The following is a 13374-nucleotide window of genomic DNA, read 5'->3' as shown; positions in this document are numbered from 1 at the left end:
CGTTACTGAAATCCAATACTTTCAGTATATTACAAAGTGAAACCCACTTGTTTGAGCACCTTTAATATATGCACACGACTGTCAGGGTGGCCCAATTGTGCAAAAGTCACCGCACTACACTATACAAAGTCTAGTTTTAACATACAATACCTCAGCCAACTATTGAAAACCTACAGGCAACAAATGAATTGTTAATTTGAGTTTTATTTTACTTTTTTTTTAGTAGTATACTGTTGTTGGTTATGATTGTTTTGACGTGGCAGAGCACTGAGAATGACTGGACAGTCAAAAGTCTCAGAATGAACCATAATTATTCCAATTCATGTGTATACACCCTGTAGAGAGATGACGTAACTTGGAATAAATTCGCTATAATTAAATTGACTCGTTTTTCAAAAATCCAAAGGTAAAACCATAAAAAAAATCTAATGGGGTGAGGTCTGGAGATCTCGGTGGCCATTCTATTGACCCTCTTCTTCCAACCCACCTGTTTGGAAATATTCTGTTAAGATAATTTCGAACAGCCCTTGTGAGGAAGAGCTCTATCTTTGATTTGCCCAATAACGACAATTTTGTTTGTTAACATGTCCTGTTAAAGTAAAAGCTCATCAGTCTAATGCGTTGGTACCGAGTAATTCTTGCATTTTCTCATAAAACTGTAGCCTTCTGTCGGGATCACCTTCTGTTAAGTTAATTCCTGGAGCTGCACTGGGACTCCGTGTGATGATATTGTCTGTGATTGGTCTATTTCATATCGCACAGTTGCGGAAAGTCTAGGATTCCGTATCCGTTCAACCGTTGGCAATTGCCTACTTATCCGTTCTCTAAACTGTTAAGGAATGAACCAATATCCCTAAAGGAGTAGAAAAAAATGATTTTGTTTCGCTCTTAGGAAAAAACAATATAATTAAAAAGAGGGGCATTCTTAAAGATGCTTTTGGCCTTTTTGGGCAAGTTTCTCAGATGTTGAAGGCCAAATTCCACTCAAACCCAAAAAGGATGAATTAAATTGTACTGAATCATGTAACTTGGCCGGATATTTCGGTAGTCTGAACGGATTAACCCACCACAGGTGCCTGTAAAATCGGTTATCCATGCATATGTCGGGGGCGCTCCCCTTTTTTTTCCGAAAAAAAAATTCAGATTGATTTTCCTACCTGCCCTGCAAGTTACGTCGTGTAACCCAAAACCGTCCCTGCGTGATACTCGTCTCTAAATTTTTAATATTTTATCTGAAATTATCAGCAAGTCACCGCCGCCTTTCAGTATGCGACCGCACACTGCCCACAAATTGAACTGAACCTTTGTTCGTACACCAAACAAGTTTTGAGCCCCAGTATTCGGTTATTATTAGGAAGTCCCAGGAGAAGATTTATTAACTTTAATAAAAGTTATGCTAAATAGCGTACCAATATCATCAGATCAGACCGGGAAATAAATTAGATGATGAGAATCTTTGGAGAAGAGGTTACACATACACCACAAAGGTTAATTGTAGGAAGGTAATAAAAATATATCATGGTAAAGTGATTTAAATTTGATGGTCCCGTTTAATATTTTAAGTGAAGCAGAAGAAGAACAGACATTCATTTTTTCGACTTACAAGCAAAGATTAAGTTCTGTGTGACTGTAAAAGTATAAGTACCAATGCCAAGAGTAGAAAAGAGGTTAGTTTTGCTTTTGGGGAAGATGAGGTTGGTTCCGGGGAAAGGAGGGAGTTATACGACTAGGTTAAGAGAACACGTGTAGAGGGATTATGTTGCTTCTTTGAAAACTAAATTTCTGTTTTTCTTATTATAAAACTTTTGTGAAACTCTGACAGTCTTTTGTGATACGTTTTGCGTAAAAATTGCCAAGCCTAAATATGTCTCAATGACAATGGAAATCATGGTGAGTGCTGAAATCTTCACTTTCTTGTAACTGCTTTTAATCAATATTCCAAGCAACTCTTCATTCTAGAAATATTTGATGTTTTTCCAGCTGGTTTTGAATGAAAACGTAAAGAATCAAGAATTTTAAAGGACAATTAGTATAGTATATTCTTCAACGATGTTAATTATTCGCGAAGAAGAAAATTCCAAGACAGGAACCAAAATTTGAAAAGCATCTGAGTGAATAATACTCATTATACACGACAACAAAAGGGGCTAAAACAACGCTACTTCAATGAGGAATCCTGGGAGCAAACTACATTAACCTAACTTATCCCTTTACCATTAACGTTCAAAGTTTTTGCAGTTTTGAGGAAAAACGACCTTTCTTCTCTCTAATCTTCAAGACCTTGTTTAGGTTTCTTAGAATCGAAAAATTGTATCCTTCACCAGTAGAAAAAACTGGTGAAGGATACGGTTTAACGATCAACAATACACCAATACCCAGAGTAGTACAGTTCACCTATCTGGAAACCATGATCAATGGTAGTTGGGATCACTCACTGGAGATCAGGTGTAGAATAGAGAAAGCAAACACCGCTTTCAACTAAAATGGTTAAACTGTTTAAAAGTCACAAGGGAGTTCTGGACATTAACCGATACAACATGAAAAAAGAGTTGGAAGTAATGAACACCATCAAGTGAAGAAAGCTTGAGTACTTTGGACATATTATAATGAATGAAAGCAAATATCAGAAGAAGAATATTATGGCTTAAAATCTTAAGAACTTGGTTCTTAAAAAGTAGGTACCACCATACTAAATCATCATATCCAGGATGGCACTATTTAATTCAAAATTAATCAAGAAGTGCTTCCAGCACTTGAAATTTAAAAATGGTAAATAAATAACTTTGTGTTAACGACTTCACTTGGTCTACCACCCCTCTGGCGACAATAAAAACAACAATTACTGCCGCCCCTGCGTTTCGTCAAAAGGAAAAACCCTCATTAACACGTAGCGCGAGCAGACTCCTAATTATGCTTAATTCGGCCATTCGACCTAATTGGACCATTTTCAAACATAACACGAAATATTCCAAACAACTTTCCCTGCCATCGCAATGGACTATATAATTTTCTTCTCCTTCGCCCCCATAATTGCGAGTCATTTTCTGGATGAATACCAGACAGGGGTCGCCCTCGGAATTTGCCAATTATATCTTTGTGCAAGCGCGATCCAGAAATTTTTTGGGCAGACGGAACTGACTATATCTCAGAAAGCAAAATTTTCTGCTGCATTATTCAGAAATGTAACGTTACGCGAGAACGACAAAAGGCTTTCGAGTTCCGCGAAACGTGCATAATACATCATTCAATCTCCGATAAACAGTATAAACGACCGTATAATATTTCCGTGGAAATGTACACGACAACTCGAAAGGAAAACGGGGAAATATGCAGTCGAATTCCGTCCCTCCTTGCCCTGCAGAATCGCATCTTGCATTTATCACCGTAAACCGGAGGGCAAAATATACGAACGTATAAATCAGGAAGAGTCTTATTTAAGGAAGACGCTCCCGATATGAAATTTTTGCAAGATGGTGTCGAATTTATGATGGCACTTTGATTTCCACTCGACCCCATCTGCCCTAGACGATACCGTCCCTAATATCGTTTTCCACGACGTAAAAAGAACAAGCTAAAGTTTTACACTCGCGACTTTTATAAGTAAATCTGACTCGATGACAAGGATTTCAATTTCGCCTCCAGCGAATGAGAGCGGCTCTAAAATCTTAGACAACGACTTTGAAATAACTTAAGCAAAGCGGTAAATTTTATTAGAAAAGTTTAGTTTCAACAGAAAAATTGATACAGACAGTTCACGATCTTTTGAATTTTCTCTGTATAATAGAGTGACAAGAACTTTTTGAACCCCAAGTCAGACATTTTTTGAAATTAAACAACTTAAGGAAAAAAGAAGAAAACCTTGATACCACAAAGTATCAAAAACTCAACAGAATAGTACAAAGAAAGGTCAAGGAAACAGAAAGAGATGGAGGAACGATGTCGAGAAATTGAAGAACTACAAGGTAAATATGATGAATTTAACGTACAAGAGAAGAAAAGAAGAAGAAAACCGTAGGCTAATCAACGAAAATGGAAAAATTATGGTCGACCAAAAGGACAGAAGAAGAAACATATAGAGAATCAATTTTACGATAGAAGGAGGGCTCACCAATCTCACGAGTGGAAACTCGCCCCAAAAACGCTCTAGGACCAGATGGGATACAATCAGAATTTCTTAAACTTCTTCGTGACAAATCTGTAGAAATGTTAAATGACATTTTCAACGATATTTACAATACGGAAAATATCCCAAAAAGAATGCCCATTTTGGCGCTTCAAAAAGCGAATTCATAACGGCGGACCAAAACATGTGGAGACTACAGATTAATCAACTGAATGAGCACCTTGTTGAAGCTGTTTCTTAAGATAATTAAAAATTTTGGCTTCATAAAAAGAGTTGATACAAGGGATGCAGTCTGTTTAGTTTGTAAGTGCGATGTTGTGACGCGAGTTGTGCCATTTTCGCTTGTTTTATTGATTAGGAGAAAGCCTGCAATAAGGTACAGTACGAAAAGATAATGCTGAGGAATACTGGATTAGATGACAAGGATATTAGAATCATACGGAACTTATACTGGAATCAAACAGCTACCATAAAGCTCCATATAGAGGAACTTCGTCATTGTTATACAGTGTGGAGTTAGACAGGGATGTATACTCTTTCTTCTGATCTTCAACTTATACTCAAAGGAAATATTTACCGAAGCTTTGTAAAACACCGACTACGGAATCCTGAATAACGGAGAACGTTCATTTGCTAGTGAACAATATAATCTACAAATGAATACAAGTAAAATCAATTTCAGGAGTATCAGAGAGGGTATAGTAGAAAGTGTCCGAATTCACTTCAATCAAATTCAAAATAAAAAAAGCAAGACAAACCTTTACCAAATTGTCAAAACTTTTTAAAATCCACAATTTGGACTTGGCAAGAGGGAATCCGTAGGAGGCTCAAGAACATGGTCATCATAGCCAGGATGATTGACAATATTCGAAACAAATAGGCACTTGAAGAAGAAGAAGAAGGTAAACGATTTACCATTTTATTATTATAAAACTATAACTGGTATTCTTTTTCAAGAATCACGTCAAGATTAATGAATCCTCCAATACGTACTTACTTTTTTGAATCCGAACATCCCAAAGCTAATCTGCCTAGTATCGGGCTACGTCAAGTCCACTTTCATTTACTTTCCAGAGGTCGTCGAGAGTACACGTTGCTGAACATTGTAGACATACTAAAAGATGGCCTATGGTCTATATTACTCCACATTTGCTCCAATCACTCCAATCTTCTCTACTAGTTAACCAACCTTGGAGTGGAAGGTTTTTGCAAAACAGGAAATGATGTGGAGTGTTCAGACTCACGCATTCAAGAAAACTTTTCCTGAATTTTAGTCTTTATTGCGACGTTCATCAAAGACATGCTTCAATTTGCCACTCTGCGATTAGATAGAATTTCAAATCCAGCAGCTCGGTAGAGCTGATCTAGTGGCGTTGTTCTCATGCATCTTCATGTAATTCTGCATGCTTCGATTTTAGAAAGCAGTTTATCTGCATATAGAAAGTGAGTCTTCCAATGCACACTCATATTGTTGCTAAATGTGTGGTGGTGATATGCAATGCACCTTTCCAATCGGTGAAATTAGACAAACCACAATAATTTGCTAGTAAGAAACAGGACATGTAAGTAAAGCGTATAATTAAATAGACTATACTAACAAACAACAGATAATATAATTTTTGAAAAACCATGAGTTTGAAGTTTTTAGTCTTTCTCCATGCCATTCTCAATATAACCCAATTTAAATGGCATCTACGGTAAGACTTATAAGTTTACAACCTCCTTCTAAAGGACGTGTTGTAAATGGATGGAAAATGGTCCTTTCCCAATGTACTCCTGACATGTGGAAAAATGTCTGTATGCATTGCGCAGACGGGAAAAACAATTATTAATCTTCCACTTTTGATTATTTCATTGGAAGATTCAACTTTAGACTCAAAATGTGACTTGGATGAATACAATGCCTCATCGCAATCGTGATGATTTAATGGAAATGGAATAAACTGTACAAATATTACTTCAGACTGACTTAAATCGAGACTATTCCTTTAATCATCATGAGACCAGGGAGTAGCAACAGAAGACTTAAAGTCGAATATGTTATAAATGATATTATTGCTTACTGCCTTGAAGTAACCAATTTAACAGAATAAGACAAGTTATTTAAATACCATGAATGTTATTTACGAAATAACATTGAATTGAAGTATTGTTACTTTTTTCCTATAATTTATGTTAAAAATGAATGTAAACAAACAATAATCACAGATATAAGCAGTCGGAAATATGTCAGATGGTTCGATCCACACGAGTCAAAACAAGCTGAAATAATGGCTTAGTAATACAGAGAGTATACGAAATTCGTTCCAGAGAAAAAGATAACATTCGCCACCCCTGCGGCAGCCCAAAAGCTAAACAAACAGAATTTTCCCAGCCACTTGGGGCTTTAGCCAACCGGATAAGCTCTTGTACACACAAATTATATTTTTGATCCGACCTTCACATTTTGACGACTAGACTAGTTAATGTAAGTAACTCCGTTTTGAGGATAGAGTGGAAAATTGTATATTACAATACGAAATGGAAAATGTTTCATTAGTGTTGTTTATGGTTCATGTTGTGCATAACATAGTTTAACAATAATATTAGTTTGTCCTACATTTTCTAGGCAAGGGTTTCCTAAACTGTGCTCCAGTGGAAGATTTTACTCTCCGTGAGTAATAACTATCATTACGTGCTCTATATTCTAGCAATTTTTGTATTTATTGATGTTTTGAATGTGTTCTTGAAAACCGGTTTCCAGTTAGTGGATAAAGCCACAATAAACTCGTCATAATCCGCTAAATCCGTGGCGAAAAGAAGGTTTGCTGATGATACACTTTTGTGATGCAAATGCCGGCGTAAACACGGCCGTTGTCCGCGACCATGGAAAAAAATATGAATAATTAATGCGCCTTGGGTTTCGATAACAAATTCACCGGCGTTTGCCGTATAAATTACCGATTGTTCGGCTCCATAAGCCGCGAAAGAATCATCAACAACCATATTTCATTCACATTCAACAGACATATACTGGGTGTGCACTTTTAGTTTTCAGACCTGCTGGGAATTTCAACAATCGTTTAAGTTATGAGGTTGGTTTATTGGGTCTAAACTTAGCATTTTATCATCATAAATATAAACTAGCTATCCATCGACATATGAAAATCCATGCAAAAGTCCATGCTTTGTTGATCAGATAAGACACTTCCTCAGGTTTAAACAAAAAAAAAAATTTTGATCAAGTTTGAAGCCCTCTAGCGGCCAAACTATTTAACCAATAAACTAATATTGCATACTGGCCGGAAGCTTATTTCATTGCCTATCCATCGACATATGAAAGTTTCTACCTTGACAGTCAAATAAGAGAGTTGTTCAGGTGAAAACAAAACACTTATCCAAAGTTTTCTGTCCTCTAGCGGCTAAAGCTAAACTATACCAGGTGTCCAAGAGCACCCTGGACATAGGAGATTAACATGGGAAAATGGTTTTGATTTTTTTGCGCCTGTACGGTTCATTTAATGGAAAAACGCTTTAGATAAAAGTTGTAGAGCAGATTTTCGGCTATCTACTTGTAATTTTTTCAATACCGTAGATTTGACCATTAAGAAGAAAAACGGATCTAAAATTCGGAAATTTTAAATCTCCCGCCCAGCGGTCGTTAAGGAAAGTTTATATCCGGTCGTGCTACCAACCTTTCAAAATCCTAACAAATCGTTGTCAGTCATTCTGTAATCTGTAATCAAAACATTCAAAACAAGTTTATTTAGTAATAATTTTGAGTTACTACCCACATACTGCGAAGAAAATACAAATAAATCATGATAAAAACACTTTATCAGGAGCCACAGTCCAAAAATCTGGTAAGTTGCGTTCATAACCTCATTCAATGTCTCTATTAAACTTATTTACTTTGTAGGAAAATTCTTTAAGAAAACACTGGTTTTGCTTGCAAATATTTAATGAGGACGACCGAATCACCTATCTCAAGCCTCTTCATAACACTACCAAACGATTTAAAGTGATAAAAACAATGGACTAGGAAGGCCTGCAGATGTTTGAAGATAAGTTGCTTTACTATACAGGGACCACAAAAGAGGGTAAATACTTCCCTCAAAAGTGGTGCAATTTAGTGACCTATGTGACTGATAGTTTTATTGTATCCTTCTGTTTTGTAGTGTTATCAACACACCATAGTGTTTAAGTGGTTTTACATTGTATGATGTTAATAAAAAGGCATTTTTTATAACTGATTGTCAATGTTTTTTCCCATCTCTACAGGGTAAGGTAAGTACTGATATTTAATTAGCTCCATTAGTTAACTTGAACACCTACAAGGATACTTGTAAAATGTCTACTAACCAAAAATAGTTTATTTGCAAGTAATGTGTGATTCGAGTTCACATTTGATTAGTAAAGGTATGTCCTGTGAAATCGTGTATTGAATGAGAAGCAAATTGTTTCTCTTTAGAGACTTTCAATCACTACATTTCACCTACCTTTGCTAATTTGGAACTCCACTATTATCCAAACAAACCTTAGGTTAGTAAGACGAAGTTGTTTTTAGCATAGCTTGTATGGTGACAGGTTCACCCACTCACACTCAATCTGTGGAACAATCACTGTTTATGTGGTAAGACCAGTTTTCTTTGCCACCTATTGTACCTAAGCTTTTCACTTGAAGAAAATGTATACTGTACCTTGAACTGTGAATAAATAATTAATACAAACGTTCAGTGTACAAAGTTTTATTTGGAACAATTGAGTGTGTGGAAAAAAGAACACAATTATAATGTTAATAAATCTAGAATAGAACAGCTCATGTAGATAGCTCAATTGAAAACTTGGTTTTTCGACAATACCTACCCATATACAAAAAGTTTTGTCACCTGACTGATAATTTGACTGTGTAAGTCCATATTCTCTTCTTAGAAGGGGTTTCTCAGAAGTTTTATAGCCAGTTTAAGATTATTCACATTTCACAGGCACATCAAATTTTGAGATTTAAGTCAAATATCAACACTGAATCATTTTAAGTTTTAGTTGCAACACTGGTGTAGACCCTCGCTGATGATAGTCCATGAAGTTAAGCACATTGAAACTAAATCACACCACTTTTGAAGGAAGTATTTGGCCCCTTTGTTGTTGTCCCTGTACAGTAGGAAACTTATCTTCAAAGATCTCCATTGTCCACTGTTTTCATCACTTTAAATCGTTTGGTAGTGTTATGAAGAGGCTTGAGATAGGTGATTCGGTCATCCTCATTAAATATTTGCAAGCAAAACCAGTGTTTTCTTTAAGAATTTTGCTACAAAGTAAATAAGTTTAGTAGAGACATTGAATGAGGTTATGAATGCAACTTACCAGATTTTTGGGCTGTGGCTACTGATAAAGTGTTTTTATCACGATTTATTTGTATTTTCTTCGCAGTATGTGGGTCGTAACTCAAAATTATTACCAAATAAACTTGTTTTGAATGTTTTGATTACAGAATGACTGACAACGATTTGTTATGATTTTGAAAGGTTGGTAGCACGACCGGATATAAACTTTCCTTAACGACCGCTTGGCGGGAGATTTAAAATTTCCGAATTTTAGATCCGTTTTTCGCCTTAATGGTCAAATCTACGGCATTGAAAAAATTACAAGTTAATAGCCGAAAATGTGCACTACAACTTTTATCTAAAGTGTTTTTCCATTAAATGAACCGTACAGGCGCAAAAAAATCAAAACCGTTTTCCCATGTTAATCTCCTATGTCCAGGGTGCTCTTGGACACCTGGTATAAAAAATCAACCAATGTAGCATGGAAATCACATTTCATTGGGTATCAATCGACATATAAAACTTCGTACCTTGTTGGTCAAATAAAGCAGTTGTACATACATGTTCAAACAAAACAGTGCAGGGAAAAAGTAGACAGACAACTTTGTTCAAGTTAGAAGCCCTCTAGCGGCCAAACTGTTTAACCAATCAAGCAATAATGCATACTAGTGAAAAGCCCATTTCATTGGCTGTCCATCGACATATAAAAGTATATACCTTGTTGGTCAAATAACACACATGGTTTAATCAAAACAATGCATAAAAAAGTGACACGTGTCAACAATGGTACAAACTTTGACAGCACTCCGTTAGTTTGACAGTTACTGCGATTTGGTTTGGATCCCTATGTAGCCTATGATATCCTCTTTAGTACTCGATTAGAGTGTTACAATAGTTGTGACATATTAGAGAGCTATTGCAGTACAAACAATTGATTGGTCATACCGTTTGGAAAGCTTGTAATCTGCACTATCTTTTGTTTTCTATGACATTTTGACGTATCTTGTCAAGTAAGGGAGTAAATTAGGGTGAAAGTAGCGGGTGTCTAAAAATATGCGATTTTATGGTGAGGGAACTTTGACGCCCTCTAGCGGCCAAACGGTATGACCAATCAACTCATGCGGGGATATTTTTGGAAAGCTCGTAATCTGCAGAATCTTTTCTCTTCTATGACATTTTGACGTATCTTGTCAAGTAAGGGAGTAAATTAGGGTAAAAGCAGCGGGTGTCTAAAAATGTGCGATTTTATGTTGAAGCAAATTTGACGCCCTCTAGCGGCCAAACGTTATGACCAATCAGCTCATGTGGGGATATTTTTGGAAAGCTTGTAATCTGAACTATCTTTTGTTTTCTATGACATTTTGACGTATCTTGTCAAGTAAGGGAGTAAATTAGGGTGAAATCAGCGGGTGTCTAAAAATGTGCGATTTTATGGTGAAGCAACTTTGACGCCCTCTAGCGGCCAAACGGTATGACCAATCAACTCATGCGGGGATATTTTTGGAAAGCTTGTAATCTGCAGAATCTTTTCTTTTCTATGACATTTTGACGTATCTTGTCAAGTAAGGGAGTAAATTAGGGTAAAAGCAGCGGGTGTCTAAAAATATGCGATTTTATGGTGAAGGAAATTTGACGCCCTCTAGCGGCCAAACGGTATGACCAATGTGCGATTTTATGGTGAAGCAACTTTGACGCCCTCTAGCGGCCAAACGTTATGACCAATCAACTCATGTTGGTATTTTTGGAAAGCTTGTAATCTGCACTATCTTTTGTTTTCTATGACATTTTGACGTAGCTTGTCAAGTAAGGGAGTAAATTAGGGTGAAAGCAGCGGGTGTCTAAAAATTAGTGATTTTGTGGTGAAGCAACTTTGACGCCAAACGGTATGACCAATCAACTCGTCTGTTTGTGGAATTGTTGAAACAATGGTGCAAACTTTGACAGCTCGTAATTCCGTTATTTTTACAGTTACAAACTTCTAACTTGAATTACTGTGTAGCCCGTGAAATTCTCTTTAAATCGCCTATGAGAAATTGCACTAAAAACGCTGACATGATATCAAAGTTAGAGAGCTCCTGTTGTGAGCCTTTACCCTCTGTTATTACACAACTTGAGTGCAACTGACTAGTTACTACCGTAATTAGTATAATCTGGCAGTTATTTTTGCAAGACTAAACGATCGCATTAAAAGATTAATTCAAAAGTGAGACAGTGTACAAAAATTGGTACACATGTAAGAACCTCGTCAGTGGAGCAACGACAAAAACAATAACAGAGCCAATCATGAATCAGCATTTCGGAACGATTAATAATTTTCAGAACTTGGCTCGATTATCGCACGATCGGACCCGGTCTAGAAAAACAACGGACACGCCGAATTATAACTGGTGACTCGGCCCTTCGGGTCCCCAACAGCCCCCTTTAAAAGCGGGGGGAAAAGGCCAAATAGAATCGGGGAGAATCCCAATCATCCCGACGATCTAAAAGATCTCGGAGACACCTAAAAAGAAAACCCCGGCGGGAGACTTAACTATGGTTAATTATAATTCCTGCAGTCGTTTTAAAGACGTTATCAGTAACGAACGATCGCATCGGATGCTGCTCTATTCGCTTTCGATCGAAGAAATATTCCCCAGTCGCGGGTTTACCGAGGGCCATTAACTTTGTCTTTCATATAAAATTACGAGCCGGCAACCAATGTTTTTAACTATTTTAATGATTTAGGTAGCCTTGTATTCAGCATTTTTCATAAAGTAGTAAAAAAGCTATTAAATCAATAACTTTAAAATGGTATTTATATTCATTACCTAATACTATTTATGTTTCAAATGCCAGAGACAGTCAGCAGGGATTTCAAGAAATTATGCCTTTGCCAGATTGGAAACTATCAGATTTGCAAACTTTAAAATGAATATTTCCTGTTGCTTTTCTCTAACCATTATTTGGTATCTCTATTCGGTATTGGCTCTTTTGCATTTAATAGTAAAGTAGGTCTTTTTCTTCTTCTCGCGATCTGTTAGTGTTGCAGGTTCCTCTGAATCAGTTCCTGGGAGGTGGACTGCTAGCTGTCCTTCCATCTCTTAGGTGGTCTTCCGGGTGCTCTTTTCCCTATTGGTTTCCCTTCAAGTGCGATGCGTGGCAGTCTTCCCTCTTCTATTCTTCTCACGTGAGCGTACCAATATCTTTTTCGTTGTCTCTCCCATCTTGATGTCTTGCACCCAACATTGTTCCCTAATGTCAGTGTTCCTAATTCGGTCTATTCTTGTTTTTCCCATTATAGTCCTGAGGGTTTTTATTTCGGCTACTCGAAGCATTATTTTCGTTTCTTCTGTGGTTTCTATTCCGTATGTCATGATTAACCTGATACAAGTCTTATAGATCCTGACATTGCTATCCTTTCGCATGTGTTCGTTCGCCCATATTATCTCCCTTAAACAGCCCGATATGGCAGTCGCTTTGTTGATCTGGCTTCTTGGGTCCTTCACTGGATCGTGATAACTCGACAGATCCATACCCAGATATTTGAATTGTCAGACTTGCTCGATGATCTTTAGCAAAGGTTATGCTTTTTGTTTTTCCTATAGATATGGTCATGTTCTGTAGATCGTCCTCCGTTTCCGCGGAAAATAGCTGCATCATCGGCGTAGCATACCATCCTGATTCTTTTATTCTGTCCAATTCGGTGTCCCATATTTAGTGATAATACTTCCTCTATAATTCTGTTCAATAAGAACTTGAACAGAAATGGGCTAAGGCTGTCACCTTGTCTGATGCCTCCTGGTGTCGGTATCTCTTCCGTATAAGTGTCTCCTGCCTTTACTTTAGTTATGTTCATATTGACACTGCGGACTGCTCTTACGATGGTGTCTGGCGTTTCTTTCGCTATCAGTACATTTATGATGTCGGAGAGGCGAACCCTATCAAATGCCTTGGTCAAATCGATGAAGC

At 37.0% G+C, this 13374-nt stretch overlaps 2 long non-coding RNA genes across 2 annotated transcripts; one reads left to right on the top strand and one right to left on the bottom strand.

Moving 5' to 3' along the window:
• Window positions 1-7846: 7846 nt before the first annotated feature.
• On the top strand, window positions 7847-8348 carry LOC145728343 (uncharacterized). The gene is made up of 2 exons (XR_014178062.1): window positions 7847-7965; window positions 8022-8348. It is a non-coding gene; the product is annotated as an uncharacterized LOC145728343 (long non-coding RNA).
• Window positions 8349-8834: 486 nt separating this feature from the next.
• On the bottom strand, window positions 8835-9817 carry LOC145728350 (uncharacterized). The gene is made up of 2 exons (XR_014178068.1): window positions 9467-9817; window positions 8835-9410 (listed from the first exon to the last, which is right to left on the bottom strand). It is a non-coding gene; the product is annotated as an uncharacterized LOC145728350 (long non-coding RNA).
• Window positions 9818-13374: the final 3557 nt, after the last annotated feature.

This window comes from Ips typographus, linkage group LG1 (genome assembly GCF_016097725.1).
Source record: "Ips typographus isolate SLU linkage group LG1, UJ_Ityp_2.0, whole genome shotgun sequence".
Taxonomy (NCBI): domain Eukaryota; kingdom Metazoa; phylum Arthropoda; class Insecta; order Coleoptera; family Curculionidae; genus Ips; species Ips typographus.
Note: the sequence above shows the minus strand (reverse complement) of the source record. Positions and strands in the feature narration are given on the sequence as shown.